Raw genomic sequence first — 8,114 nt, 5'->3', positions numbered from 1 at the left:
TACATCCTGCAAAAACCTTCCACACTGTGCTTTAGTAAACAGCTTCCTTTCCTGGGCTATTTATTGTATTTGCTCTTTGAAAGTTCAATTGCCCTCCTCAGTTTGCCTCTTAAGAGATATTAACAGTCACTTGTATATCTATATGTGTATATATATATGTACAGTCACCTGTACAGTCTCTCTCCATATGTATATATATTTATTTATATTATTTATGTATATTTATATATACATATGGAGAGAGAGAAAGATTGTGAGCCCGTTGTTGGACAGGGAATGTCTCTATCTGTTGTCGAATTATACATTCCAAGCACTTAGTATAGTGCTCTGCACACAGTAAGCTCTCAATAAATTTGATTAAATGAACATATATATACACATATAATAATGTGCTCAGTTAGAGAAGCAGTATGGCTTAGCAGAAAGAGCCCGGGCTTGGGAGTCAGGGGACATGGGTTCTAATCCCAGCTTTGCCACTTTTCTACTGTGTGACCTTGGGCAAGCCACTTCACTTCTCTGTGCCTCAGGTACCTCATCTGTAAAATGGGGATTGAGACTGTGAGTCCCATATGGGACAACCTGATTACCTTTTATCTACCCCAGTGCTTAGAACAGTGCTTGGCACATAGTAAGTGCTTAACAAATACCATTATTATTATTATTAGATACAAGATAATAAGGTCAGATACAGTCACCATCCCAAATGAAGCTTCAAGTCCAAGATGGAGTATTTCATAACCATTTTACAGATGAGGAGAGTGACGCATTGGGAAAGTTAAGTGGCTTGCCCAGAGTCATACAGCAGGCAAGTGGCAGAGGTGGAATTTGGACCGAGATCTCCTGACTCCCAGGCCCATGCTCTTTACACTAGGCCATGCTGTTCCATAAAACCTTAACAATGACATCTCTTTATGTTATATTAGGTTGCATTACCACATTCAGAAAATGTGAGCTCATTTTAGAAGAATTTTATCACTGCCTACACTTCTTCTCCTTTAATTCTTTCCTTGACATCCTCCAATCCAGCTCCTCCCTCCCTCTTGATTCTATATCAACTGCTTTCTCTAAGGTCAACAAATCCAACAGCTTCTATTCTATCCTAATCCTCCTCTGTTCTCTCAGCTGTCTTCGACACTGTCAACCTCCTGGAAACATCATCCAGCCACGGCTTCATCAATACTGTCGTCTTCTGGTTCTCCTCCTATCTCTCTGGCTGCTCCTTCTCACCCCCTTTCACAGGCTCCTCCTCTACCTCCTACCCTTTGGCAATGGGAGTCCCTCAAGGTTCAGTTCTGGGTCCATTTCTATTCTCCAGCCACACCTTACAGAATTCATTTGCTCACAAGACTTCAACTACCATCTCTAAATGAATGGTTCCCAAATCTACCTCTCCATTCTTGGACTGCTCTCCTTCTCTACCGTCTTACATTTACTTCTGCCTTTGGGATATCTTTACTTATATGCTCCATTAACACCTCAAACACAAGACGCCCAAAACAGAACTCCTCATCTTCCCACACAAACCCTGTCCTCCTCTTGTCTTTCCCATCACTGTTGACAACATCACTATCCTTCCTGTCTCATAAGCCCATATCCTTGGCATTATTCTTGACTCATCTCTCTCATTTAACCCACATATTCAATCATTCACCAAATCCTGACAGTTCTACCTCCATAACATCTTTAGAACCCACCCTTTCCCCGCCACCCAAATTGCTACCATTCTAACACAAGGATTTATATCCAACCTTGACTACTTCATCCTCCTCCTCGATAATCTTACTGCTTCCTATGTCTCCCCACTCCAGGCCATTCTTCACTCAGTTGCCTAGATCAATTTTCTAAAAATCCTCTCAGTCCACATCTCCCCACTCCTCAAGAACCTCCAGTGGTTGCCCATCCACTTCTGCATCAAAAGAACAGTGCTTTGCACATAGTAAGTGCTTAAGAAATACTATCATTATTAAGAAAACACCTCACCATCAGCTTTAAAACACTCAATCAGCTTGCCTCCTCCTATTTTACCTTGTTGATTTCCTACTGTGATCCATCCCTCACACTTCACATTCATTCATTCAGTTGTATGTATTGAGCACTTACTGTGTACAGAACACTGTACTAAGTGCCTGGAAAGTACAATTCAGCAATAAAGAGAGACAATCCCTACCCACAGCAGGCTTACAGACTAGAAAGGGGTAAACAGACATCGAAACAAGTAAACAGGCATTAATATAAATAAAGAGAATTATAGATATGTATATGTATATATATGTATGTATATGTACAGATAAATAGAATTATAGATATAGAAGTATAGATGTGTACATATGATATGTATATACATGTAGACACAAGTATATATACACAAGTGCTGTGGGGCAGGGAGGAGGGTAGAGTAAAGGGAGCAAGTCGGGGCAATGGAGGGGAGCTGAGGAAAAGGGGGACTTGGTCTGCTCTATACACAGTAAGTGCTCAATAAATATGATTGAATGAATGAATGAATGAATGAATGAATGGGAAGGCCTCTAGGAAAAAGTGAGCTTTCAGTAGGACTTTGAAGAAGGGAAGTGTGGTTGTTTGGAGTATTTGAGGAGGGAGGGCACTCCAGACCCTCTCAGGGTCACACCTGGAGAGTTTTCAGTACTCTACCAGTCTCGACTAAGGGAGGGAGAATCAAGCAGAGACAGACCCATTCTATTCCTAGCTTGGCCAATGGCTAGCAAGTGGAAGGCAATCTGCTACAAGTCAAGACTCTCTTGCTTAGAGAAGCAGCGTGGCTCAGTGGAAAGAGCCCGGGCTTGGGAGTCAGAGGTCATGGGTTCTAGTCCCGGCTCTGCCACCTGTCAGCTGTGTGACTTTGGGCAAGTCACTTCACTTCTCTGGGCCGCAGTTACCTCATCTGTAAAATGGGGATGAAGCCTGTGAGCCCCATGAGGGACAACCTGATCACCTTGTATCCCCCCAGCACTTAGAACAGTGCTTTGCACATAGTAAGGGCTTAACAAATACCAACATTATTATTATTATTGTGCTGGGCCACAGCGGCATGGGAGAAAGTCGGAGGCGGTGACTCAAGTTTACTGCATGGAAGGAGGCAATAGTAAACCACTTCCGTATTTTTACCAAGAAAACCCTATGGATATACTTCCAGAAAGATTGCAGATGGAGGTGGGGTGTTCTGGGAGAGATGTGTCCATGTTGTCGCTATGGGTCAGAGGCGACTCGACAGAATAAGACAAGACAATGGCATTACAGGCTGGAGATAGGGGATCTCCAGTACCAACCTACTCAGTGTATCTCAATCTCTTCTATCTCAACTCTGAACCGTATTCCGCCGCCTCCCTTCATATCCCCCAGACCGTCGCTGTCCTCATCTTCAAACCCCTCGTAAAATTATACCTTCTCCAAGAGTTCTTTCCTGGCTGTGTTCTCATTTCCCCTATTTCCTCTCCCTTCTGGTCAACTCTGCACTTGGATCTCTATCCTTTCAGCAGTTGACAATCACCCTCAGCCCTACAGTACTTATGTACTTATCTGTAATTTATTTTATTGTCTGTCCCCTGCTCTAGACTGTAAGCTTGCTGTGGGCAGGAAACCTTTCTACTGACTCTGTTGTACCCTAACTCTAACCCTCTAGCACTCAGTACAGTGCCCTGCACATATTAATCAGTCCATTAATGCTACTGCAGCGTGGCTTAGTGGAAAGAGCCTGGGCTTTGGAGTCAGAGGTCATGGGTTCGAATCCCAGCTCTGCCACTTGTCAGTTTTGTGACTGTGGGCAAGTCACTTCACTTCTGGGTGCCTCAGTTACCTCGTCTGTAAAATGGGGATTAACTGTGAGCCTCATGTGGGACAACCTAATTACCCTGTATCTACCCCAGTGCTTAGAACAGTGCTCTGCACATAGTAAGCGCTTAACAAATACCAACATTATTATTGATTGAAATGAATTCAAGTGCCTTTGTGTGATCAGATGGCCCCTCAAGCGAGGGGTAGCTTCAGCAGCTCAAGTCCTACACCTGGGAGCCAGGCATAGAGGGATAGGGGAGTGACGGAAGGGAAGGTTTCATTGTGGGTATGGAGGGTCACCTATACTGGGAGCATAGCAAGGGAAAGAGTCAAAGGTGGATAATCAAGAGATCGAAACATTGAGACAAAGATAATGGCAGAGACTGAAGATTTTACTGCATGGAAGAAGGCAGTGGTAAACCACTTCCTTATCTTTAACAAGAAAGCTCTGACAGAAGCTGGGATGTTCTGAAAAGGTTGTGTCCATGGAGTCGCTATAGGTTGGAAACAACTCGACGGCATTTGAAGAAGATGGAGGATCATGCCGCTGCAGGGTCAGTGAGGGAGGGGAGAAGGCCCCGGGAGCCAAATTCCCCACTAGGTCCTCTCTAATCAGTGAGGCAGGACCAGGAAGCTTAAGAAAATTTATGCAACTGGCTAACTGAGGGGTGGCAAACTTTACTGCCACAGTGATGCCATTAATCGACCAGTGGTATTTATATTCATTCATTCATTCAATTGTATTTATTGAGCAGTTACTGCGTGCAGAGTACTGCACTAAGTGTTGGGGAAAGTACAGTACAATAATAAACAGTGACATTCCCTGTCCACAATGACTTTAAGATTGGAGGTGAGGAGATAGACATCAATATAAATAAATAAAATTATAGATAGGTACATATACGCTGTGGGGCTGGGAGGGGGGAAAAGCAGAAGGAGCAAGTCAGGGCAACTCAGAAAGGAGTGGGAGATGAGGAAAAATGGGACTTAGTCTGGGAAGGCCTCTTGGAGGAGATTCATTCAGTCAGTCTTATTTATTAAGAGCTTACTGTGCGAAGAGCACTGTTCTCAGCACTTGGGAAAGTACAGTATAACAATAAAGAGTGACGATCTCTCCAGGAGATGTCCCTTCACTAAGGCTTTGAAGTGGGGAAGAGTAATCATCTGTCAGATTTGAGGAGGGAGGGCATTCCAGGCCAGAGGCAGGATCAGGGGTCAGTGGTGAGACAGAAGAGATCGAGGCACAATGAGAAGGTTAGCACTAGAAGAAAGGAGTGTGTGATAGAGTGCGTACTGCATGTGGAGGTACTGTACTAGGCACTTGGGAGAGAACTGTACAACAGAATTGGTAGACATGATAAAAAAGTTGTTTGGGTGGCTACAAGGATCAATGACCACACCCGCTACCATGACCCTGCGAGGTTGACCTCTGTCCAGAGACCTCCAGATCCTCTAAACTCAGCACTCCAGAAAATTGCGGGCTATGTCTGCCCCTAAATCTGACCACTCCCCAGCCAGTGAACAAGACGAGTAGTTTGATCTGTCATTCCCTTTTTCCCTTTATCACTGCTGGCCTTTTTCTAAGATGGCACTTTGAAACCACAGTTAAAAACACATTTCTGCTATTATATTATAGAAAAGTCATAAAGTCATATAGAAAAGTTCCCACCACTCCCCACCCCTGAAAAAATTCTGATATTATGCAAAATATCCAGGATATTTAAACCTCTGGTTAGCATGGGTTAGTAGATAGAGCACAGGCCTGGGAATCAGAAGGACTTGGGTTCTAATCCCAGCTCCACCACTAGTCTGCTGTATGACTTCGGGCAAGTGATTTAACTTCTATGTGCCTCAGTTACCTCAACTGTTAAATGGGGATGAAGACCATGAGCCCCATGTAGGACAGGGACTGTGTCCAACCTGATTAACTTTTATCTACTCCGGCACTTAGAACAACGCTTGGCACATAGTAAGTGCATAACAAGTACCATAATAACTATTATTATTATTATTACTATGTTTAGCTATAAACAGAAGGTCCAGTCAAAATGCATTTCCACCCAAGGCAGAGGATCTGGTGATTAGAACTTTCAATAATAATAATAATAATAATTATGGTATTTGTTAAGCACTTACTATGTGCCCATCACTGTTCTAAGTGCTGGGTTAGATACAAGGTAATAAGATTGTCCCATGTGGGGCTCACAGTACTAATCCTGATTTTACAAATGAAGTAACTGAGACACAGAGAAGTGAAGAAGTGAAGTAACTTGCCCAAGGTCACACTGCAGACAAGTGGCAGACCTGGGATTAGAACCCATGTCCTTTGACTCCCAAGCCCGTGCTCTTTCCACTAAACCACGCTGCTTCTCAAATGACCCGTACCCCCATGTTGCCAGGATTATTCTCTCAACTGCTAAAGCAAATCCACTAACAACAGACCTCAGGCTCACAGAAAAGCACTCTAATTTTCATCATCAAGCACTGAAGAAGATGGCCCAGATAAACTGAAGTTCCAAGCTGACTGGTCCCCATCTGGACTGGGAACTGAGGAAACACTCCAGAAATTCTGATTGAAATCCAGTGAGAGCTACCGATAAGCCGGAGTCCCTAAGAGGGGCCTCTAGGACTCAGCAGTTGTGAGGGGCAGGGGTGAACGTCCTGAACCGAAACTCATAACCAACCAACTGCCGGAAGGCTCTGAAGGAAGCTCAGGCTACCCGCCGTGTGGCTCCAAACATTCCAGAAGGTCTCGGCCGGTGTCAAAACCAACAGACAGATCAAGGATCATTAAGTGATCCAAGACCTGCCCACTCCAGTCAGGCCTTAGTGCTCCTGTAGAGCTTCAAAAGGCCCAACCTGGCAGCCCGTAACTCCCACTGGAAGCTAGACTGGAATTTATCAATTACACTGGATATGCCGGAGGTGTAACTAAAGCTATAAGGTAATGACCCTCTCCAGAGACTTAGAAAGAATTGATGGGTTGGAGGCTAGATGGAAGGAGCTGCATTTCTATGTTTCATTCACATGTTAAGTCAACACTTTATGCCCTGAACGTACCAAACAAAACATCCTGGATATCGGATAGGAGGGAGAGGAGGAGGAAGAGGGGTTGCTTTGAGCTCAGGCAAATCTGACCCCTGAACAAAGCCAGGCAGCCTCCCAGCTGTCAACCATGTTGTCATTTAGCTGTGAAAAATTTGATCTGATGTAGAGAATGTCCGAACTGCCACACGTGATTTTTATCCATCAGTGGGTGAACATCATGACTGGCCGAGAGAGAGATATGAGGCTCTGTGTTCCATCTATATTCCCGAAGGATTCTCAGGATTCTAAGAAGCAGCATGGCCTAGTGGATAGAGTATGGGCCTGGGAGGCAGAAGGACTTGGGTTCTCACCCAAGCTCCTCCATTTGACTACTGTGTGACCTTGGACAAGTCACTTAACTTCTCTGTGTCTCAGTTCTCTCATCTGTAAAATGGGGATTAAGACTGTGAGCCCCATGTGGGACATGGACTGTGTCCAACCTGATTTTTTTGTATCTACCCTAGCAGATAGTACACTGGTATTAACAAATACCATTAATATTTTGCCTTGCTTTAAGGGCCAGCTGGATGCAATCTTTCTTTTTCTTCCAACTGAGGGCCTGGCCTAGGTTTTTTCAATGCTGGGATTTGGACCTGCGTTCATGAGTCTGAAACAGGGTATGTTTTCTGCTGGCACTGCCCCACTGGAAAGAGGGTGACGGTGGGCCAATGGGAGGAGTGACTCACCCCTCCACTCATCCCGGGTCTGAACTCAGTCACCCTGGTTGGGGTTGCCACTCCAAACTCTTCCTGGCAGTCCATCTCCCTGTAGCTATAGCTCAGAAACTGCAGACATTGTCGGGGCATTTGACTGCTTCTTCCATGGCAGAAGAAATGGACCTTGGGTTCATAGCCTAGTGGATAGAGCACGAGCCTGGGAGTCATAAGGACCTGGGTTCTAATCCTGACCCCAACACTTTTCTGCTGTGTAACCTGGGGCAAGTCACTTCACTTCTCTGTGCCTCGGTTACCTCATCTGGAAAATGGGGATTAAGATGGTGAGTCCAACCCAATTACCTTGTGACTACCTCAGTACCTAACAGAATGCCTGGCACATAGCAAGTGCTTAACAAATGCCACATTTATTAAAAAAGCTAAACAAGCATCCCTCCTTAAAGGTAATGTTGATTTCCCTGATTGACACCTAGTACAGTTCAAGCTAATCTCCATCATGGTGATGGCCTGAACATGGCAAAGATGAAGGGAACTCTCCCCTTCTGAATCAGAGCTATCGGAATC

The 8,114-nt window shown here is 44.7% G+C and overlaps 1 non-coding gene across 1 annotated transcript; it reads left to right on the top strand.

The window, feature by feature from the left end:
- The first annotated feature begins 2,608 nt into the window (after positions 1 to 2,608).
- On the top strand, positions 2,609 to 2,746 carry LOC114817357. Its single transcript, XR_003765212.1, has one exon. It is a non-coding gene; the product is annotated as a small nucleolar RNA SNORA7 (small nucleolar RNA).
- Positions 2,747 to 8,114: the final 5,368 nt, after the last annotated feature.

Source organism: Ornithorhynchus anatinus, chromosome 1 (genome assembly GCF_004115215.2).
Source record: "Ornithorhynchus anatinus isolate Pmale09 chromosome 1, mOrnAna1.pri.v4, whole genome shotgun sequence".
In the NCBI taxonomy this organism is placed as follows: domain Eukaryota; kingdom Metazoa; phylum Chordata; class Mammalia; order Monotremata; family Ornithorhynchidae; genus Ornithorhynchus; species Ornithorhynchus anatinus.
This window is presented reverse-complemented; position numbering and strand designations above follow the sequence as displayed.